The sequence below is a fragment of the Dendrobates tinctorius genome, unplaced genomic scaffold, assembly GCF_039654945.1.
Source record: "Dendrobates tinctorius isolate UK_male_01 unplaced genomic scaffold, ASM3965494v1 ptg000196l, whole genome shotgun sequence".
Lineage (NCBI taxonomy): Eukaryota > Metazoa > Chordata > Amphibia > Anura > Dendrobatidae > Dendrobates > Dendrobates tinctorius.
Genome location: NW_027361863.1, coordinates 16660740 through 16685372, shown reverse-complemented (window position 1 = coordinate 16685372; position 24633 = coordinate 16660740). Strand labels below are relative to the sequence as shown.

At 57.4% G+C, this 24633-nt stretch overlaps 1 protein-coding gene across 1 annotated transcript in view; it reads right to left on the bottom strand.

Annotated features, from left to right (window-relative positions):
* Window positions 1–24358, bottom strand: part of LOC141056225 (uncharacterized) — a 97660-nt gene extending 73302 nt beyond the window's left edge. The window contains exon 1 of the mRNA XM_073552951.1: window positions 24339–24358. The gene's annotated coding sequence lies outside the window, so the exon portion shown is untranslated. The remainder of the gene's footprint in view (window positions 1–24338) is intronic.
* Between the last annotated feature and the right edge of the window lie 275 nt (window positions 24359–24633).

Here is a 24633-nt window from a genome sequence, read left to right as displayed (position 1 = left end):
ACCCCTCCATTCTCTACCAGGTGCTGCCCCCACACAGCTCACACCCACCAGGAGAGTGACTCCTCCATTCTCTACCAGGTGCTGCCCCCACACAGCTGACACCCACCAGGAGAGTGACTCCTCCATTCTCTACCAGGTGCTGCCCCCACACAGCTCACACCCACCAGGAGAGTGACCCCTCCATTCTCTACCAGGTGCTGCCCCAACACAGCTGACACCCAGCAGGAGAGTGACCCCTCCATTCTCTACCAGGTGCTGCCCCAACACAGCTCACACCCAGCAGGAGAGTGACTCCTCCATTCTCTACCAGGTGCTGCCCCAACACAGCTGACACCCAGCAGGAGAGTGACCCCTCCATTCTCTACCAGGTGCTGCCCCCACACAGCTCACACCCACCAGGAGAGTGACACCTCCATTCTCTACCAGGTGCTGCCCCCACACAGCTGACACCCACCAGGAGAGTGACCCCTCCATTCTCTACCAGGTGCTGCCCCAACACAGCTGACACCCACCAGGAGAGTGACCCCTCCATTCTCTACCAGGTGCTGCCCCCACACAGCTCACACCCACCAGGAGAGTGACCCCTCCATTCTCTACCAGGTGCTGCCCCAACACAGCTGACACCCACCAGGAGAGTGACCCCTCCATTCTCTACCAGGTGCTGCCCCCACACAGCTGACACCCACCAGGAGAGTGACCACTCCATTCTCTACCAGGTGCTGCCCCCACACAGCTGACACCCAGCAGGAGAGTGACCCCTCCATTCTCTACCAGGTGCTGCCCCAACACAGCTGACACCCACCAGGAGAGTGACCCCTCCATTCTCTACCAGGTGCTGCCCCCACACAGCTGACACCCACCCGGAGAGTGACCCCTCCATTCTCTACCAGGTGCTGCCCCCACACAGCTGACACCCACCAGGAGAGTGACCCCTCCATTCTCTACCAGGTGCTGCCCCCACACAGCTGACACCCAGCAGGAGAGTGACCCCTCCATTCTCTACCAGGTGCTGCCCCAACACAGCTGACACCCACCAGGAGAGTGACCCCTCCATTCTCTACCAGGTGCTGCCCCCACACAGCTGACACCCACCAGGAGAGTGACCCCTCCATTCTCTACCAGGTGCTGCCCCCACACAGCTGACACCCACCAGGAGAGAGACCCCTCCATTCTCTACCAGGTGCTGCCCCCACACAGCTCACACCCACCAGGAGAGTGACTCCTCCATTCTCTACCAGGTGCTGCCCCCACACAGCTGACACCCACCAGGAGAGAGACCCCTCCATTCTCTACCAGGTGCTGCCCCCACACAGCTCACACCCACCAGGAGAGTGACCCCTCCATTCTCTACCAGGTGCTGCCCCCACACAGCTGACACCCACCAGGAGAGTGACCCCTCCATTCTCTACCAGGTGCTGCCCCCACACAGCTCACACCCACCAGGAGAGTGACCCCTCCATTCTCTACCAGGTGCTGCCCCCACACAGCCGACACCCACCAGGAGAGTGACCCCTCCATTCTCTACCAGGTGCTGCCCCCACACAGCTGACACCCACCAGGAGAGTGACCCCTCCATTCTCTACCAGGTGCTGCCCCCACACAGCTGACACCCACCAGGAGAGAGACCCCTCCATTCTCTACCAGGTGCTGCCCCTACACAGCTCACACCCACCAGGAGAGTGACCCCTCCATTCTCTACCAGGTGCTGCCCCCACACAGCTGACACCCAGCAGGAGAGTGACCCCTCCATTCTCTACCAGGTGCTGCCCCCACACAGCTCACACCCACCAGGAGAGTGACCCCTCCATTCTCTACCAGGTGCTGCCCCCACACAGCCGACACCCACCAGGAGAGTGACCCCTCCATTCTCTACCAGGTGCTGCCCCCACACAGCTGACACCCACCAGGAGAGAGACCCCTCCATTCTCTACCAGGTGCTGCCCCCACACAGCTGACACCCACCAGGAGAGTGACTCCTCCATTCTCTACCAGGTGCTGCCCCCACACAGCTCACACCCACCAGGAGAGTGACCCCTCCATTCTCTACCAGGTGCTGCCCCCACACAGCTCACACCCACCAGGAGAGTGACCACTCCATTCTCTACCAGGTTGTTCCTTCCCGGTGAAAGACCTGGCTAGTCATTGCTTGCGTTGAGAAACATGTGATGGTGTCTCCGCGGCTTCTGTTTTTGCATGTTTTACATATTTCCCATAAGGGATGGGGGCAGTGCTCTAGATTCACTGCGTTGAGAAACACGTGATGGTGTCTCCGCAGTGTTGGATGTTGATCTCCATGAGGTCAATCATCCTCTTTTCTCACAGTCTTCTACTAGGCATTGCTCCTACTAGCCAGTTTCCTACTCCACACTGATGAGGGGCAAATACCCCGAAACAGCTGTCTGTGGATGGATACCATGTTTTGGCATAGGTGGTTTCCTTCATTGGAGACTGCCCTTCCCGTGGTTGTTTCTTCCCGGTGAAAGACCTGGCTAGTCATTGCTTGCGTTGAGAAACATGTGATGGTGTCTCCGCAGTGTTGGATGTTGATCTCCATGAGGTCAATCATCCTCTTTTCTCACAGTCTTCTACTAGGCATTGCTCCTACTAGCCAGTTTCCTACTCCACATTGATGAGGGGCAAATACCCCGAAACAGCTGTCTGTGGATGGATACCATGTTTTGGCATAGGTGGTTTCCTTCATTGGAGACTGCCCTTCCCGTGGTTGTTTCTTCCCGGTGAAAGACCTGGCTAGTCATTGCTTGCGTTGAGAAACATGTGATGGTGTCTCCGCGGCTTCTGTTTTTGCATGTTTTACATATTTCCCATAAGGGATGGGGGCAGTGCTCTAGAATCACTGCGTTGAGAAACACGTGATGGTGTCTCCACAGTGTTGGATGTTGATCTCCATGAGGTCAATCATCCTCTTTTCTCACAGTCTTCTACTAGGCATTGCTCCTTCTAGCCAGTTTCCTACTCCACACTGATGAGGGGCAAATACCCCGAAACAGCTGTCTGTGGATGGATACCATGTTTTGGCATAGGTGGTTTCCTTCATTGGAGACTGCCCTTCCCGTGGTTGTTCCTTCCCGGTGAAAGACCTGGCTAGTCATTGCTTGCGTTGAGAAACATGTGATGGTGTCTCCGCGGCTTCGTTTTTGCATGTTTTACATATTTCCCATAAGGGATGGGGGCAGTGCTCTAGAATCACTGCGTTGAGAAACACGTGATGGTGTCTCCACAGTGTTGGATGTTGATCTCCTTGAGGTCAATCATCCTCTTTTCTCACAGTCTTCTACTAGGCATTGCTCCTACTACTGACACCCACCAGGAGAGTGACCCCTCCATTCTCTATCAGGTGCTGCCCCCACACAGCTGACACCCAGCAGGAGAGTGACCCCTCCATTCTCTACCAGGTGCTGCCCCCACACAGCTCACACCCACCAGGAGAGTGACCCCTCCATTCTCTACCAGGTGCTGCCCCCACACAGCTGACACCCACCAGGAGAGTGACTCCTCCATTCTCTATCAGGTGCTGCCCCCACACAGCTGACACCCAGCAGGAGAGTGACCCCTCCATTCTCTACCAGGTGCTGCCCCCACACAGCTCACACCCACCAGGAGAGTGACTCCTCCATTCTCTACCAGGTGCTGCCCCCACACAGCTGACACCCACCAGGAGAGTGACTCCTCCATTCTCTACCAGGTGCTGCCCCCACACAGCTCACACCCACCAGGAGAGTGACCCCTCCATTCTCTACCAGGTGCTGCCCCAACACAGCTGACACCCAGCAGGAGAGTGACCCCTCCATTCTCTACCAGGTGCTGCCCCAACACAGCTCACACCCAGCAGGAGAGTGACTCCTCCATTCTCTACCAGGTGCTGCCCCCACACAGCTGACACCCACCAGGAGAGTGACCCCTCCATTCTCTACCAGGTGCTGCCCCAACACAGCTGACACCCAGCAGGAGAGTGACCCCTCCATTCTCTACCAGGTGCTGCCCCCACACAGCTGACACCCACCAGGAGAGTGACCCCTCCATTCTCTACCAGGTGCTGCCCCCACACAGCTCACACCCACCAGGAGAGTGACCCCTCCATTCTCTACCAGGTGCTGCCCCCACACAGCTGACACCCACCAGGAGAGTGACCCCTCCATTCTCTACCAGGTGCTGCCCCCACACAGCTCACACCCACCAGGAGAGTGACCCCTCCATTCTCTACCAGGTGCTGCCCCAACACAGCTGACACCCAGCAGGAGAGTGACCCCTCCATTCTCTACCAGGTGCTGCCCCAACACAGCTCACACCCAGCAGGAGAGTGACTCCTCCATTCTCTACCAGGTGCTGCCCCCACACAGCTGACACCCACCAGGAGAGTGACCCCTCCATTCTCTACCAGGTGCTGCCCCAACACAGCTGACACCCAGCAGGAGAGTGACCCCTCCATTCTCTACCAGGTGCTGCCCCCACACAGCTGACACCCACCAGGAGAGTGACCCCTCCATTCTCTACCAGGTGCTGCCCCAACACAGCTCACACCCACCAGGAGAGTGACCCCTCCATTCTCTACCAGGTGCTGCCCCCACACAGCTGACACCCACCAGGAGAGTGACCCCTCCATTCTCTACCAGGTGCTGCCCCCACACAGCTCACACCCACCAGGAGAGTGACCCCTCCATTCTCTACCAGGTGCTGCCCCAACACAGCTGACACCCAGCAGGAGAGTGACCCCTCCATTCTCTACCAGGTGCTGCCCCCACACAGCTCACACCCACCAGGAGAGTGACCACTCCATTCTCTACCAGGTGCTGCCCCAACACAGCTCACACCCAGCAGGAGAGTGACTCCTCCATTCTCTACCAGGTGCTGCCCCCACACAGCTGACACCCAGCAGGAGAGTGACCCCTCCATTCTCTACCAGGTGCTGCCCCCACACAGCTCACACCCACCAGGAGAGTGACCACTCCATTCTCTACCAGGTGCTGCCCCAACACAGCTCACACCCAGCAGGAGAGTGACTCCTCCATTCTCTACCAGGTGCTGCCCCAACACAGCTGACACCCAGCAGGAGAGTGACCCCTCCATTCTCTACCAGGTGCTGCCCCCACACAGCTCACACCCACCAGGAGAGTGACCCCTCCATTCTCTACCAGGTGCTGCCCCAACACAGCTCACACCCACCAGGAGAGTGACCCCTCCATTCTCTACCAGGTGCTGCCCCAACACAGCTCACACCCACCAGGAGAGTGACCCCTCCATTCTCTACCAGGTACTGCCCCCACACAGCTCACACCCACCAGGAGAGTGGCCCCTCCATTCTCTACCAGGTGCTGCCCCCACACAGCTGACACCCACCAGGAGAGTGACCCCTCCATTCTCTACCAGGTGCTGCCCCAACACAGCTGACACCCACCAGGAGAGTGACCCCTCCATTCTCTACCAGGTGCTGCCCCCACACAGCTGACACCCACCAGGAGAGTGACCCCTCCATTCTCTACCAGGTGCTGCCCCAACACAGCTGACACCCACCAGGAGAGTGACCCCTCCATTCTCTACCAGGTGCTGCCCCCACACAGCTCACACCCACCAGGAGAGTGACCCCTCCATTCTCTACCAGGTGCTGCCCCAACACAGCTGACACCCACCAGGAGAGTGACCCCTCCATTCTCTACCAGGTGCTGCCCCAACACAGCTGACACCCACCAGGAGAGTGACCCCTCCATTCTCTACCAGGTGCTGCCCCAACACAGCTGACACCCACCAGGAGAGTGACCCCTCCATTCTCTACCAGGTGCTGCCCCCACACAGCTGACACCCACCAGGAGAGTGACCCCTCCATTCTCTACCAGGTGCTGCCCCCACACAGCTGACACCCAGCAGGAGAGTGACCCCTCCATTCTCTACCAGGTGCTGCCCCCACACAGCTGACACCCACCAGGAGAGTGACCCCTCCATTCTCTATCAGGTGCTGCCCCCACACAGCTGACACCCACCAGGAGAGTGACCCCTCCATTCTCTACCAGGTGCTGCCCCCACACAGCTGACACCCACCAGGAGAGTGACTCCTCCATTCTCTACCAGGTGCTGCTCCCACACAGCTGACACCCACCAGGAGAGTGACCCCTCCATTCTCTATCAGGTGCTGCCCCCACACAGCTGACACCCACCAGGAGAGTGACCCCTCCATTCTCTATCAGGTGCTGCCCCCACACAGCTGACACCCAGCAGGAGAGTGACCACTCCATTCTCTACCAGGTGCTGCTCCCACACAGCTAACACCCACCAGGAGAGTGACCCCTCCATTCTCTACCAGGTGCTGCCCCAACACAGCTCACACCCAGCAGGAGAGTGACCCCTCCATTCTCTACCAGGTGCTGCCCCCACACAGCTGACACCCACCAGGAGAGTGACCCCTCCATTCTCTACCAGGTGCTGCCCCCACACAGCTCACACCCACCAGGAGAGTGACTCCTCCATTCTCTACCAGGTGCTGCCCCCACACAGCTCACACCCACCAGGAGAGTGACCCCTCCATTCTCTACCAGGTGCTGCCCCCACACAGCTCACACCCACCAGGAGAGTGACCCCTCCATTCTCTACCAGGTGCTGCCCCCACACAGCTCACACCCACCAGGAGAGTGACTCCTCCATTCTCTACCAGGTGCTGCCCCCACACAGCTCACACCCACCAGGAGAGTGACCCCTCCATTCTCTACCAGGTGCTGCCCCCACACACCTGACACCCACCAGGTGAGTGACCACTCCATTCTCTACCAGGTGCTGCCCCCACACAGCTGACACCCAGCAGGAGAGTGACCCCTCCATTCTCTACCAGGTGCTGCCCCAACACAGCTGACACCCACCAGGAGAGTGACCCCTCCATTCTCTACCAGGTGCTGCCCCCACACAGCTGACACCCACCCGGAGAGTGACCCCTCCATTCTCTACCAGGTGCTGCCCCCACACAGCTGACACCCACCAGGAGAGTGACCCCTCCATTCTCTACCAGGTGCTGCCCCCACACAGCTGACACCCAGCAGGAGAGTGACCCCTCCATTCTCTACCAGGTGCTGCCCCAACACAGCTGACACCCACCAGGAGAGTGACCCCTCCATTCTCTACCAGGTGCTGCCCCCACACAGCTGACACCCACCAGGAGAGTGACCCCTCCATTCTCTACCAGGTGCTGCCCCCACACAGCTGACACCCACCAGGAGAGAGACCCCTCCATTCTCTACCAGGTGCTGCCCCCACACAGCTCACACCCACCAGGAGAGTGACTCCTCCATTCTCTACCAGGTGCTGCCCCCACACAGCCGACACCCACCAGGAGAGTGACCCCTCCATTCTCTACCAGGTGCTGCCCCCACACAGCTGACACCCACCAGGAGAGTGACCCCTCCATTCTCTACCAGGTGCTGCCCCCACACAGCTGACACCCACCAGGAGAGTGACCCCTCCATTCTCTATCATGTGCTGCTCCCACACAGCTCACACCCACCAGGAGAGTGACCCCTCCATTCTCTACCAGGTGCTGCCCCCACACAGCTGACACCCACCAGGAGAGTGACCCCTCCATTCTCTACCAGGTGCTGCCCCTACACAGCTCACACCCACCAGGAGAGTGACCCCTCCATTCTCTACCAGGTGCTGCCCCTACACAGCTCACACCCACCAGGAGAGTGACCCCTCCATTCTCTACCAGGTGCTGCCCCCACACAGCTGACACCCACCAGGAGAGTGACCCCTCCATTCTCTACCAGGTGCTGCCCCCACACAGCTGACACCCACCAGGAGAGAGACCCCTCCATTCTCTACCAGGTGCTGCCCCCACACAGCTCACACCCACCAGGAGAGTGACTCCTCCATTCTCTACCAGGTGCTGCCCCCACACAGCCGACACCCACCAGGAGAGTGACCCCTCCATTCTCTACCAGGTGCTGCCCCCACACAGCTGACACCCACCAGGAGAGTGACCCCTCCATTCTCTACCAGGTGCTGCCCCCACACAGCTGACACCCACCAGGAGAGTGACCCCTCCATTCTCTATCATGTGCTGCTCCCACACAGCTCACACCCACCAGGAGAGTGACCCCTCCATTCTCTACCAGGTGCTGCCCCCACACAGCTGACACCCACCAGGAGAGTGACCCCTCCATTCTCTACCAGGTGCTGCCCCCACACAGCTGACACCCACCAGGAGAGTGACCCCTCCATTCTCTACCAGGTGCTGCCCCTACACAGCTCACACCCACCAGGAGAGTGACCCCTCCATTCTCTACCAGGTGCTGCCCCCACACAGCTGACACCCAGCAGGAGAGTGACCCCTCCATTCTCTACCAGGTGCTGCCCCCACACAGCCGACACCCACCAGGAGAGTGACCCCTCCATTCTCTACCAGGTGCTGCCCCTACACAGCTCACACCCACCAGGAGAGTGACCCCTCCATTCTCTACCAGGTGCTGCCCCCACATAGCTCACACCCACCAGGAGAGTGACCCCTCCATTCTCTACCAGGTGCTGCCCCCACACAGCCGACACCCACCAGGAGAGTGACCCCTCCATTCTCTACCAGGTGCTGCCCCCACACAGCTGACACCCACCAGGAGAGAGACCCCTCCATTCTCTACCAGGTGCTGCCCCCACACAGCTGACACCCACCAGGAGAGTGACTCCTCCATTCTCTACCAGGTGCTGCCCCCACACAGCTCACACCCACCAGGAGAGTGACCCCTCCATTCTCTACCAGGTGCTGCCCCCACACAGCTCACACCCACCAGGAGAGTGACCACTCCATTCTCTACCAGGTTGTTCCTTCCCGGTGAAAGACCTGGCTAGTCATTGCTTGCGTTGAGAAACATGTGATGGTGTCTCCGCGGCTTCTGTTTTTGCATGTTTTACATATTTCCCATAAGGGATGGGGGCAGTGCTCTAGATTCACTGCGTTGAGAAACACGTGATGGTGTCTCCGCAGTGTTGGATGTTGATCTCCATGAGGTCAATCATCCTCTTTTCTCACAGTCTTCTACTAGGCATTGCTCCTACTAGCCAGTTTCCTACTCCACACTGATGAGCGGCAAATACCCCGAAACAGCTGTCTGTGGATGGATACCATGTTTTGGCATAGGTGGTTTCCTTCATTGGAGACTGCCCTTCCCGTGGTTGTTTCTTCCCGGTGAAAGACCTGGCTAGTCATTGCTTGCGTTGAGAAACATGTGATGGTGTCTCCGCAGTGTTGGATGTTGATCTCCATGAGGTCAATCATCCTCTTTTCTCACAGTCTTCTACTAGGCATTGCTCCTACTAGCCAGTTTCCTACTCCACATTGATGAGGGGCAAATACCCCGAAACAGCTGTCTGTGGATGGATACCATGTTTTGGCATAGGTGGTTTCCTTCATTGGAGACTGCCCTTCCCGTGGTTGTTTCTTCCCGGTGAAAGACCTGGCTAGTCATTGCTTGCGTTGAGAAACATGTGATGGTGTCTCCGCGGCTTCTGTTTTTGCATGTTTTACATATTTCCCATAAGGGATGGGGGCAGTGCTCTAGAATCACTGCGTTGAGAAACACGTGATGGTGTCTCCACAGTGTTGGATGTTGATCTCCATGAGGTCAATCATCCTCTTTTCTCACAGTCTTCTACTAGGCATTGCTCCTTCTAGCCAGTTTCCTACTCCACACTGATGAGGGGCAAATACCCCGAAACAGCTGTCTGTGGATGGATACCATGTTTTGGCATAGGTGGTTTCCTTCATTGGAGACTGCCCTTCCCGTGGTTGTTCCTTCCCGGTGAAAGACCTGGCTAGTCATTGCTTGCGTTGAGAAACATGTGATGGTGTCTCCGCGGCTTCGTTTTTGCATGTTTTACATATTTCCCATAAGGGATGGGGGCAGTGCTCTAGAATCACTGCGTTGAGAAACACGTGATGGTGTCTCCACAGTGTTGGATGTTGATCTCCTTGAGGTCAATCATCCTCTTTTCTCACAGTCTTCTACTAGGCATTGCTCCTACTACTGACACCCACCAGGAGAGTGACCCCTCCATTCTCTATCAGGTGCTGCCCCCACACAGCTGACACCCAGCAGGAGAGTGACCCCTCCATTCTCTACCAGGTGCTGCCCCCACACAGCTCACACCCACCAGGAGAGTGACCCCTCCATTCTCTACCAGGTGCTGCCCCCACACAGCTGACACCCACCAGGAGAGTGACTCCTCCATTCTCTATCAGGTGCTGCCCCCACACAGCTGACACCCAGCAGGAGAGTGACCCCTCCATTCTCTACCAGGTGCTGCCCCCACACAGCTCACACCCACCAGGAGAGTGACTCCTCCATTCTCTACCAGGTGCTGCCCCCACACAGCTGACACCCAGCAGGAGAGTGACTCCTCCATTCTCTACCAGGTGCTGCCCCCACACAGCCGACACCCACCAGGAGAGTGACCCCTCCATTCTCTACCAGGTGCTGCCCCTACACAGCTCACACCCACCAGGAGAGTGACCCCTCCATTCTCTACCAGGTGCTGCCCCCACATAGCTCACACCCACCAGGAGAGTGACCCCTCCATTCTCTACCAGGTGCTGCCCCCACACAGCCGACACCCACCAGGAGAGTGACCCCTCCATTCTCTACCAGGTGCTGCCCCCACACAGCTGACACCCACCAGGAGAGAGACCCCTCCATTCTCTACCAGGTGCTGCCCCCACACAGCTGACACCCACCAGGAGAGTGACTCCTCCATTCTCTACCAGGTGCTGCCCCCACACAGCTCACACCCACCAGGAGAGTGACCCCTCCATTCTCTACCAGGTGCTGCCCCCACACAGCTCACACCCACCAGGAGAGTGACCACTCCATTCTCTACCAGGTTGTTCCTTCCCGGTGAAAGACCTGGCTAGTCATTGCTTGCGTTGAGAAACATGTGATGGTGTCTCCGCGGCTTCTGTTTTTGCATGTTTTACATATTTCCCATAAGGGATGGGGGCAGTGCTCTAGATTCACTGCGTTGAGAAACACGTGATGGTGTCTCCGCAGTGTTGGATGTTGATCTCCATGAGGTCAATCATCCTCTTTTCTCACAGTCTTCTACTAGGCATTGCTCCTACTAGCCAGTTTCCTACTCCACACTGATGAGGGGCAAATACCCCGAAACAGCTGTCTGTGGATGGATACCATGTTTTGGCATAGGTGGTTTCCTTCATTGGAGACTGCCCTTCCCGTGGTTGTTTCTTCCCGGTGAAAGACCTGGCTAGTCATTGCTTGCGTTGAGAAACATGTGATGGTGTCTCCGCAGTGTTGGATGTTGATCTCCATGAGGTCAATCATCCTCTTTTCTCACAGTCTTCTACTAGGCATTGCTCCTACTAGCCAGTTTCCTACTCCACATTGATGAGGGGCAAATACCCCGAAACAGCTGTCTGTGGATGGATACCATGTTTTGGCATAGGTGGTTTCCTTCATTGGAGACTGCCCTTCCCGTGGTTGTTTCTTCCCGGTGAAAGACCTGGCTAGTCATTGCTTGCGTTGAGAAACATGTGATGGTGTCTCCGCGGCTTCTGTTTTTGCATGTTTTACATATTTCCCATAAGGGATGGGGGCAGTGCTCTAGAATCACTGCGTTGAGAAACACGTGATGGTGTCTCCACAGTGTTGGATGTTGATCTCCATGAGGTCAATCATCCTCTTTTCTCACAGTCTTCTACTAGGCATTGCTCCTTCTAGCCAGTTTCCTACTCCACACTGATGAGGGGCAAATACCCCGAAACAGCTGTCTGTGGATGGATACCATGTTTTGGCATAGGTGGTTTCCTTCATTGGAGACTGCCCTTCCCGTGGTTGTTCCTTCCCGGTGAAAGACCTGGCTAGTCATTGCTTGCGTTGAGAAACATGTGATGGTGTCTCCGCGGCTTCGTTTTTGCATGTTTTACATATTTCCCATAAGGGATGGGGGCAGTGCTCTAGAATCACTGCGTTGAGAAACACGTGATGGTGTCTCCACAGTGTTGGATGTTGATCTCCTTGAGGTCAATCATCCTCTTTTCTCACAGTCTTCTACTAGGCATTGCTCCTACTACTGACACCCACCAGGAGAGTGACCCCTCCATTCTCTATCAGGTGCTGCCCCCACACAGCTGACACCCAGCAGGAGAGTGACCCCTCCATTCTCTACCAGGTGCTGCCCCCACACAGCTCACACCCACCAGGAGAGTGACCCCTCCATTCTCTACCAGGTGCTGCCCCAACACAGCTGACACCCAGCAGGAGAGTGACCCCTCCATTCTCTACCAGGTGCTGCCCCAACACAGCTCACACCCAGCAGGAGAGTGACTCCTCCATTCTCTACCAGGTGCTGCCCCCACACAGCTGACACCCACCAGGAGAGTGACCCCTCCATTCTCTACCAGGTGCTGCCCCAACACAGCTGACACCCAGCAGGAGAGTGACCCCTCCATTCTCTACCAGGTGCTGCCCCCACACAGCTCACACCCACCAGGAGAGTGACCACTCCATTCTCTACCAGGTGCTGCCCCAACACAGCTCACACCCAGCAGGAGAGTGACTCCTCCATTCTCTACCAGGTGCTGCCCCAACACAGCTGACACCCAGCAGGAGAGTGACCCCTCCATTCTCTACCAGGTGCTGCCCCAACACAGCTCACACCCACCAGGAGAGTGACCCCTCCATTCTCTACCAGGTACTGCCCCCACACAGCTCACACCCACCAGGAGAGTGACCCCTCCATTCTCTACCAGGTGCTGCCCCAACACAGCTGACACCCACCAGGAGAGTGACCCCTCCATTCTCTACCAGGTGCTGCCCCCACACAGCTGACACCCACCAGGAGAGTGACCCCTCCATTCTCTACCAGGTGCTGCCCCAACACAGCTGACACCCACCAGGAGAGTGACCCCTCCATTCTCTACCAGGTGCTGCCCCCACACAGCTCACACCCACCAGGAGAGTGACCCCTCCATTCTCTACCAGGTGCTGCCCCAACACAGCTGACACCCACCAGGAGAGTGACCCCTCCATTCTCTACCAGGTGCTGCCCCAACACAGCTGACACCCACCAGGAGAGTGACCCCTCCATTCTCTACCAGGTGCTGCCCCCACACAGCTGACACCCACCAGGAGAGTGACCCCTCCATTCTCTACCAGGTGCTGCCCCCACACAGCTGACACCCAGCAGGAGAGTGACCCCTCCATTCTCTACCAGGTGCTGCCCCCACACAGCTGACACCCAGCAGGAGAGTGACCCCTCCATTCTCTATCAGGTGCTGCCCCCACACAGCTAACACCCACCAGGAGAGTGACCCCTCCATTCTCTACCAGGTGCTGCCCCAACACAGCTCACACCCAGCAGGAGAGTGACCCCTCCATTCTCTACCAGGTGCTGCCCCCACACAGCTGACACCCACCAGGAGAGTGACTCCTCCATTCTCTACCAGGTGCTGCCCCCACACAGCTCACACCCACCAGGAGAGTGACCCCTCCATTCTCTACCAGGTGCTGCCCCCACACAGCTCACACCCACCAGGAGAGTGACTCCTCCATTCTCTACCAGGTGCTGCCCCCACACAGCTCACACCCACCAGGAGAGTGACCCCTCCATTCTCTACCAGGTGCTGCCCCCACACAGCTCACACCCACCAGGAGAGTGACCCCTCCATTCTCTACCAGGTGCTGCCCCCACACAGCTCACACCCACCAGGAGAGTGACTCCTCCATTCTCTACCAGGTGCTGCCCCCACACAGCTCACACCCACCAGGAGAGTGACCCCTCCATTCTCTACCAGGTGCTGCCCCCACACACCTGACACCCACCAGGAGAGTGACCACTCCATTCTCTACCAGGTGCTGCCCCCACACAGCTGACACCCACCAGGAGAGTGACCCCTCCATTCTCTACCAGGTGCTGCCCCCACACAGCTCACACCCACCAGGAGAGTGACCCCTCCATTCTCTACCAGGTGCTGCCCCCACACAGCTGACACCCACCAGGAGAGTGACTCCTCCATTCTCTACCAGGTGCTGCCCCCACACAGCTCACACCCACCAGGAGAGTGACTCCTCCATTCTCTACCAGGTGCTGCCCCCACACAGCTGACACCCACCAGGAGAGTGACTCCTCCATTCTCTACCAGGTGCTGCCCCCACACAGCTCACACCCAGCAGGAGAGTGACCCCTCCATTCTCTACCAGGTGCTGCCCCAACACAGCTCACACCCAGCAGGAGAGTGACTCCTCCATTCTCTACCAGGTGCTGCCCCCACACATCTGACACCCACCAGGAGAGTGACCCCTCCATTCTCTACCAGGTGCTGCCCCAACACAGCTGACACCCAGCAGGAGAGTGACCCCTCCATTCTCTACCAGGTGCTGCCCCCACACAGCTGACACCCACCAGGAGAGAGACCCCTCCATTCTCTACCAGGTGCTGCCCCAACACAGCTCACACCCACCAGGAGAGTGACCCCTCCATTCTCTACCAGGTGCTGCCCCAACACAGCTGACACCCACCAGGAGAGTGACCCCTCCATTCTCTACCAGGTGCTGCCCCCACACAGCTCACACCCACCAGGAGAGTGACCCCTCCATTCTCTACCAGGTGCTGCCCCAACACAGCTGACACCCAGCAGGAGAGTGACCCCTCCATTCTCTACCAGGTGCTGCCCCCACACAGCTCACACCCACCAGGAGAGTGACCACTCCATTCTCTACCAGGTGCTGCCCCCACACAGCTGACACCCACCAGGAGAGTGACCCCTCCATTCTCTACCAGGTGCTGCCCCAACACAGCTGACACCCACCAGGAGAGTGACCCCTCCATTCTCTACCAGGTGCTGCCCCCACACAGCTCACACCCACCAGGAGAGTGACCACTCCATTCTCTACCAGGTGCTGCCCCCACACAGCTGACACCCACCAGGAGAGTGACCCCTCCATTCTCTACCAGGTGCTGCCCCAACACAGCTGACACCCACCAGGAGAGTGACCCCTCCATTCTCTACCAGGTGCTGCCCCCACACAGCTGACACCCACCAGGAGAGTGACCCCTCCATTCTCTACCAGGTGCTGCCCCAACACAGCTGACACCCACCAGGAGAGTGACCCCTCCATTCTCTACCAGGTGCTGCCCCAACACAGCTGACACCCACCAGGAGAGTGACCCCTCCATTCTCTACCAGGTGCTGCCCCAACACAGCTGACACCCACCAGGAGAGTGACCCCTCCATTCTCTACCAGGTGCTGCCCCCACACAGCTGACACCCACCAGGAGAGTGACCCCTCCATTCTCTACCAGGTGCTGCCCCCACACAGCTGACACCCACCAGGAGAGTGACCCCTCCATTCTCTACCAGGTGCTGCCCCCACACAGCTGACACCCAGCAGGAGAGTGACCCCTCCATTCTCTACCAGGTGCTGCCCCAACACAGCTGACACCCACCAGGAGAGTGACCCCTCCATTCTCTACCAGGTGCTGCCCCCACACAGCTGACACCCACCAGGAGAGTGACCCCTCCATTCTCTACCAGGTGCTGCCCCCACACAGCTCACACCCACCAGGAGAGTGACCCCTCCATTCTCTACCAGGTGCTGCCCCAACACAGCTCACACCCACCAGGAGAGTGACCCCTCCATTCTCTACCAGGTGCTGCCCCCACACAGCTGACACCCACCAGGAGAGTGACTCCTCCATTCTCTACCAGGTGCTGCCCCCACACAGCTCACACCCACCAGGAGAGTGACTCCTCCATTCTCTACCAGGTGCTGCCCCCACACAGCTCACACCCACCAGGAGAGTGACCACTCCATTCTCTACCAGGTGCTGCCCCCACACAGCTCACACCCACCAGGAGAGTGACTCCTCCATTCTCTACCAGGTGCTGCCCCCACACAGCTCACACCCAGCAGGAGAGTGACCCCTCCATTCTCTACCAGGTGCTGCCCCAACACAGCTCACACCCAGCAGGAGAGTGACTCCTCCATTCTCTACCAGGTGCTGCCCCCACACATCTGACACCCACCAGGAGAGTGACCCCTCCATTCTCTACCAGGTGCTGCCCCAACACAGCTGACACCCAGCAGGAGAGTGACCCCTCCATTCTCTACCAGGTGCTGCCCCCACACAGCTGACACCCACCAGGAGAGAGACCCCTCCATTCTCTACCAGGTGCTGCCCCCACACAGCTGACACCCACCAGGAGAGAGACCCCTCCATTCTCTACCAGGTGCTGCCCCAACACAGCTCACACCCACCAGGAGAGTGACCCCTCCATTCTCTACCAGGTGCTGCCCCAACACAGCTGACACCCACCAGGAGAGTGACCCCTCCATTCTCTACCAGGTGCTGCCCCCACACAGCTCACACCCACCAGGAGAGTGACCCCTCCATTCTCTACCAGGTGCTGCCCCAACACAGCTGACACCCAGCAGGAGAGTGACCCCTCCATTCTCTACCAGGTGCTGCCCCCACACAGCTGACACCCACCAGGAGAGTGACCACTCCATTCTCTACCAGGTGCTGCCCCCACACAGCTGACACCCACCAGGAGAGTGACCCCTCCATTCTCTACCAGGTGCTGCCCCAACACAGCTGACACCCACCAGGAGAGTGACCCCTCCATTCTCTACCAGGTGCTGCCCCCACACAGCTCACACCCACCAGGAGAGTGACCACTCCATTCTCTACCAGGTGCTGCCCCCACACAGCTGACACCCACCAGGAGAGAGACCCCTCCATTCTCTACCAGGTGCTGCCCCAACACAGCTCACACCCACCAGGAGAGTGACCCCTCCATTCTCTACCAGGTGCTGCCCCAACACAGCTGACACCCACCAGGAGAGTGACCCCTCCATTCTCTACCAGGTGCTGCCCCCACACAGCTGACACCCACCAGGAGAGTGACCCCTCCATTCTCTACCAGGTGCTGCCCCAACACAGCTGACACCCACCAGGAGAGTGACCCCTCCATTCTCTACCAGGTGCTGCCCCAACACAGCTGACACCCACCAGGAGAGTGACCCCTCCATTCTCTACCAGGTGCTGCCCCAACACAGCTGACACCCACCAGGAGAGTGACCCCTCCATTCTCTACCAGGTGCTGCCCCCACACAGCTGACACCCACCAGGAGAGTGACCCCTCCATTCTCTACCAGGTGCTGCCCCCACACAGCTGACACCCACCAGGAGAGTGACCCCTCCATTCTCTACCAGGTGCTGCCCCCACACAGCTGACACCCAGCAGGAGAGTGACCCCTCCATTCTCTACCAGGTGCTGCCCCAACACAGCTGACACCCACCAGGAGAGTGACCCCTCCATTCTCTACCAGGTGCTGCCCCCACACAGCTGACACCCACCAGGAGAGTGACCACTCCATTCTCTACCAGGTGCTGCCCCAACACAGCTGACACCCACCAGGAGAGTGACCCCTCCATTCTCTACCAGGTGCTGCCCCCACACAGCTGACACCCACCAGGAGAGAGACCCCTCCATTCTCTACCAGGTGCTGCCCCCACACAGCTGACACCCACCAGGAGAGTGACCCCTCCATTCTCTATCAGGTGCTGCCCCCACACAGCTCACACCCACCAGGAGAGTGACCCCTCCATTCTCTACCAGGTGCTGCCCCCACACAGCTGACACCCACCAGGAGAGAGACCCCTCCATTCTCTACCAGGTGCTGCCCCCACACAGCTCACACCCACCAGGAGAGTGACCCCTCCATTCTCTACCAGGTGCTGCCCCCACACAGCCGACACCCAGCAGGAGAGTGACCACTCCATTCTCTACCAGGTGCTGCCCCCACACAGCCGACACCCACCAGGAGAGTGACCACTCCATTCTCTACCAGGTGCTGCCCCCACACAGCTGACACCCAGCAGGAGAGTGACCCCTCCATTCTCTACCAGGTGCTGCCCCCACACAGCCGACACCCACCAGGAGAGTGACTCCTCCATTCTCTACCAGGTGCTGCCCCCACACAGCCGACACCCACCAGGAGAGTGACCACTCCATTCTCTACCAGGTGCTGCCCCCACACAGCTCACACCCACCAGGAGAGTGACTCCTCCATTCTCTACCAGGTGCTGCCCCCACACAGCCGACACCCACCAGGAGAGTGACCACTCCATTCTCTACCAGGTGCTGCCCCCACACAGCTCACACCCAGCAGGAGAGTGACCCCTCCATTCTCTACCAGGTGCTGCCCCAACACAGCTGACACCCACCAGGAGAGTGACCCCTCCATTCTCTACCAGGTGCTGCCCCCACACAGCTGACACCCACCAGGAGAGTGACCCCTCCATTCTCTACCAGGTGCTGCCCCCACACAGCTGACACCCACCAGGAGAGAGACCCCTCCATTCTCTACCAGGTGCTGCCCCCACACAGCTCACACCCAGCAGGAGAGTGACCCCTCCATTCTCTACCAGGTGCTGCCCCCACACAGCCGACACCCACCAGGAGAGTGACTCCTCCATTCTCTACCAGGTGCTGCCCCCACACAGCTCACACCCACCAGGAGAGTGACTCCTCCATTCTCTACCAGGTGCTGCCCCCACACAGCCGACACCCACCAGGAGAGTGACCCCTCCATTCTCTACCAGGTGCTGCCCCCACACAGCCGACACCCACCAGGAGAGTGACCCCTCCATTCTCTACCAGGTGCTGCCCCCACACAGCTCACACCCACCAGGAGAGTGACTCCTCCATTCTCTACCAGGTGCTGCCCCCACACAGCTCACACCCACCAGGAGAGTGACTCCTCCATTCTCTACCAGGTGCTGCCCCCACACAGCCGACACCCACCAGGAGAGTGACCCCTCCATTCTCTACCAGGTGCTGCCCCCACACAGCTGACACCCACCAGGAGAGTGACCCCTCCATTCTCTACCAGGTGCTGCCCCCACACAGCTGACACCCACCAGGAGAGAGACCCCTCCATTCTCTACCAGGTGCTGCCCCTACACAGCTCACACCCACCAGGAGAGTGACCCCTCCATTCTCTACCAGGTGCTGCCCCCACACAGCTGACACCCAGCAGGAGAGTGACCCCTCCATTCTCTACCAGGTGCTGCCCCCACACAGCCGACACCCACCAGGAGAGTGACCCCTCCATTCTCTACCAGGTGCTGCCCCTACACAGCTCACACCCACCAGGAGAGTGACCCCTCCATTCTCTACCAGGTGCTGCCCCCACATAGCTCACACCCACCAGGAGAGTGACCCCTCCATTCTCTACCAGGTGCTGCCCCCACACAGCCGACACCCACCAGGAGAGTGACCCCTCCATTCTCTACCAGGTGCTGCCCCCACACAGCTCACACCCACCAGGAGAGAGACCCCTCCATTCTCTACCAGGTGCTGCCCCCACACAGCCGACACCCACCAGGAGAGTGACCCCTCCATTCTCTACCAGGTGCTGCCCCTACACAGCTCACACCCACCAGGAGAGTGACCCCTCCATTCTCTACCAGGTGCTGCCCCCACATAGCTCACACCCACCAGGAGAGTGACCCCTCCATTCTCTACCAGGTGCTGCCCCCACACAGCCGACACCCACCAGGAGAGTGACCCCTCCATTCTCTACCAGGTGCTGCCCCCACACAGCTGACACCCACCAGGAGAGAGACCCCTCCATTCTCTACCAGGTGCTGCCCCCACACAGCTGACACCCACCAGGAGAGTGACTCCTCCATTCTCTACCAGGTGCTGCCCCCACACAGCCGACACCCACCAGGAGAGTGACCCCTCCATTCTCTACCAGGTGCTGCCCCCACACAGCTGACACCCACCAGGAGAGTGACCCCTCCATTCTCTACCAGGTGCTGCCCCAACACAGCTGACACCCACCAGGAGAGTGACCCCTCCATTCTCTACCAGGTGCTGCCCCCACATAGCTCACACCCACCAGGAGAGTGACCCCTCCATTCTCTACCAGGTGCTGCCCCCACACAGCCGACACCCACCAGGAGAGTGACCCCTCCATTCTCTACCAGGTGCTGCCCCCACACAGCTGACACCCACCAGGAGAGAGACCCCTCCATTCTCTACCAGGTGCTGCCCCCACACAGCTGACACCCACCAGGAGAGTGACTCCTCCATTCTCTACCAGGTGCTGCCCCCACACAGCCGACACCCACCAGGAGAGTGACCCCTCCATTCTCTACCAGGTGCTGCCCCCACACAGCTCACACCCACCAGGAGAGTGACCCCTCCATTCTCTACCAGGTGCTGCCCCAACACAGCTGACACCCACCAGGAGAGTGACCCCTCCATTCTCTACCAGGTGCTGCCCCCACATAGCTCACACCCACCAGAAGGCTTGACCCCTCCATGCTCTATAATTATCGTGACACCAAACGTGTAGTGTAGAATTTTTATTATTTTATTCAGAATTTTTTAAAAAAATAAATTTTCTTTGCGTTACCATTTTTTGTGATGCGGAACGATTTTCTCTTTCTATCAATAGCGCTTACATTTTGTTTTTTTGTCTCCTTAGCCGGCATCAAACAGCTTGACTTGCATTAAGGGGTTAAAACTTTGCAAAAAAAAAAAAAGAGAGCTTTGATTATTGTGTGTTGATTGTCGAGTTGTAGGGAATTTTTTTTACGTCCTGAGGATCTTGCGACATTTCGATCACTTTTTACTGCATTGTTGAAGAGGGAGCGGTGACCAGAAAACAGTAATTTTGGTGTTTGTTTTTTTTTTATTTTAATTTACTATTTTGATAGATCAGACTTTTTTACTGGTGTGGCGACACCGAATATGTTTCTTGTTTTTATTTATTAGATTTATTTTTCCAAAACATTTTTTTATTACGTTTAATTTTATTTATTTTTTCAGCGCACTAATGTGACTTAAAAAAAAGTAAAAAAAAAAAAATTATAGAGTACACATATTTGGTACGGCTGAACCCATATCAATCTGAAGTATTGTTAATACTTAGTGATGAGCGCAAGTGCTTATACTGGAGTTTGCCTAGGGTGCTCGGGTATAGCGGGTGCTTGAGTGACCTGTTTGAGTCCCCACAGCTGCATATTTTTTTTTTAATTCGTTTATTAAACGATAAACAGAATATACAGCATACATACTCGTATATGGTGATAAGTACTTCATAGAGTACATATATTTCGCATAGTATTAGATGCAAAGCAAAATGTGCATACCGGTTTACATACGGGATAAAATGTAACATCACTTAAATTATACAAGCCTTTATATTATTGCCCAAGTAATAAAACCTATTTAACTTTTCTAAACCAAAACTATAACTACAAAAACTACTATTTCGCAGCCTGGTTCCGCACAATCAACTATTTATTATGCATTTGTGGTAATGGCAGGTACGAGGGATGCAGTGACGAGACGCGAGACGGATTGAACTTTATGTAATAACTTATGGATTGATGCCGGTAGGGCTATCCTAAGCAACCAAACAAAATAACAGAAATTGTCCTCGCAGGGACCCAGTACAAGCAAACACTGGTTATAAGAACACGACTACTCCGGCAAAGGCCGGTCACTATAGGGCCGCGGTATGGCCGACTATGGGTCCTTAGTTATGTAGTGTCACATCCGTCCTGACGTCCCTCGGCGTCCTGGACGATGGTGCTTCGGCGTCGCAGCCGCTGGGTCCAGCTGGTGAGGATCTGGCGTAGTCTTCGGGCCTTCCGACGCCCAGACGAAGCAGGGGCACAACAGGCCCTAGAAGGGTTCTTTGGTGGAATGTCCCCCGGCAGAGGCAGCGGGACACCGCCTGGGAGTGGGAGAGTCGAGGCCGCAGCCCCTGAACGGGGCAGGCAGCGGCGGGGCTGAGTGGTGGTTGGTAGGCCACTGGCGCTGCACTAGGGGACCAGCGGCGGGTGACGGCCCTTGCCACGGACTGGAGCGGGGCGGTTGCGAGCGGCAATGGACAAGCCGCAGCCGCGGTCGGGGTGAAGCGGCAGTGGCTGTGTGCCGCAGCGGGCAGGCCGCAGCCACGAGCTGGAGTGAGGCGGCAGCGGCCGCGGGTTGGAGTGAAGCAGCGGTCTTCTGTAGGTCGGCTCGGTGCCGTCTCTCTGCAGTCCACCGTGAGCCTCCCTCCTGTCGCTGTCCTCCTTTCTGGTTTCTGCTCATGGCTCTCACTCGGTCTCCTGCTCCTTCTCTCCCGTTCTGCTGACTCACTCTGACTGGCGTCCTCCGCCCCTTTTATATAGGCTCCACCCCCAACCATTCTGTCTGTCTCAGCGGTCCGTCCCCTAACTCTGCTCCCCGGAAACAGACCCCCTAGGAACTTAGATGACGGTCCCCTTGGTTCCGACCCGGACACTCGGCGAGGGCCCTTCCTCCTACACTCCCCCATCCTGTATGCTCGTCAGTCCTCGGGCGAGGGCCTTACTAGGCTCGAGTTGGCCTTTGAAACAAAAGGTCTTGTTGCCATACGAACTGGTCCTGTTCGTAACGTTCGGGGGGTTTGCCAGCTGTTGACCGCTCGGAGCGTCTCAGTTCGACTGTGGTGGAGCTTTCTGGGGTGGTGGAAGGTGGTGGGTTGACTGGGCCTACTGAGATATCATTCCTTGGAGAGTCAGCGGGTACTGCTGGAAAGTCTTCTTCGTCATCCAGGTCCCAGACTGTTGGCAGTGGGTCGGGGACCTGAGGAGTAGGCTCGGGTCGCATGGGGTCGGCAGATGTACAGGGTCGTAACATATTACTGTGCACAGTACGAGTGGGAAGTGCCCTGTCTTTCTCAGGTTGTATCTCGTATACAGGCCCGTCGGAGCTTATTCGGCGCAATACGCGGTAAGGGCTTTCTTCCCACCGAGGTTCTAACTTGTTCTGGGGGCGCTGGTCTAGCACAAGTACTCGATCCCCAGTTTGGATGTCGTTGGGCAGAGGCGGAGTCCCCCCTGGGTGCTCTAGGTCCTGGAGTTTTGTATGGACTATATGGTGGAGGTTCTGTAACCGGTGTCGGAGGTTTCGGATCCATGAAGACACCCCGGTCCAGGGTTGGGGTTCCTCCGGGTTCAACTCTGTGATCCCTTTGCCTTCTCGCCCAAATAGCAGTGAGTAGGGGGTATAGCCGGTAACCCGGTGTACCCGGTTGTCATAGACCCACACTAGTTCAGGGACATACTCAGGCCAGCGGGCCTTCCGGTCACTCTCCAGGGTACGCAACACTTGAATTAGGGTCCGATTAAATCGTTCGCAGGCCACGTTTCCCTGCGGGTAGTATGGCGTTGTCCGGGATTTGTCGATACCATAGAGGCGATGTAATTCCTCCATGACTTTCCCCAGAAAGCACGCTCCCTGGTCTGAATGTATCCGTTGAGGGCAGCCGTACACTTAGATAAAGTTTTTACAAATTGCATAGGCGGCCGACTCCACAGTTTGATCTCGGGTGGGGGTTACCACGGTAAATTTGGTGAAATGATCCACCATAACGAGACAATGTTCATATCCCTGGTATGCGGGACCAATGGTCAAATAGTCCACTGTCAAGAGCTCAAGGGGGGCTGATATCACTATCGTTTGCACCGGGGCCCGTTGTGCGGGTGGTTTAGCTAGCTCACATAGGCGGCAGGCTCGTCAAGTTTCTTCCACAGCAGCGTGCAAGGGCAGATGGTAAATTATCTGCTCCAATCATTGCAAGGTCTTTTGAGCTCCGAAGTGAGCCCCCTTTTCGTGGGCTTCCCGAGCCAGTTCACTGAGTTGGGCTCCGGGCACGACTACCTGCCAAGTTGTTGCAGATGTCACCCGTGATACGGTCTTACGATACAATAGTCCTTTTTTGATGGCCAGTTTCTCCCATTGGCGTAACATCAGCAACATATCCTGAGTTAAGGTCTGTCTCTGAGAGTCGGGGGGGTAGTCTGCCGGTGGTCACCCATCGGTGTACGAGCCCAATTTCTCCATCTTCTTGCTTCTGTTGGATCCATCTGTCACGTGATTGCTCCAGCATACCCCGTGAGGGTCCTAGCTGGGATTCCTCCTCTGTGGCAGCCATGAGCACGGCGGCGGTGATGTTATGCGGGGCTTAGGTCAAAGGAGGCTGACAAACCCGGGCCCCTGCGGAGTCCCTCAAACTAGGGAAAACCCTGTCTGACCCTCAACCCAGGGTTTTTGCTAAAGGTGCAAATGCCTGAGCCTCCAGCCTCTCCTTATCTCCTGCTCAGCCCTAAGCTGAACCCTCCACCCTGTGAGTTGTAAAACCACCAAAGCCCACACAGTAATGACAGACCGGGAGAACTCAAACCACACCGCGCCGCAACCACACAGGACAATACTATAATGTGAACAGGGCAAAACAAAGCACAACTATAGGAAGGCGAAAAGGTAACAACGGATCATACGACACCAGATATGAATTTCTCTCTCCAACACCTCCTCTCCAGACCGGAACCACTTGGCACAAAACACAAGCTATAATCGGCGACGCCCACAGGCCAGCACGACTATTTAAAGACCGTGGGCTTGACCAAACATCCCACCTGATTTCCAGCTAGATTAACCCCAGATAACCTGAGTAAAATCAAGCCGGCGCCACTGAGGCTATAGTGGACGGAGATGGAACTACCGCTGCCTGCCGGACGCTGTGGTGTGAACAGCGTCCGACATGACAGTACCCCGTCTTCTACGAGGGACCCCAGGGC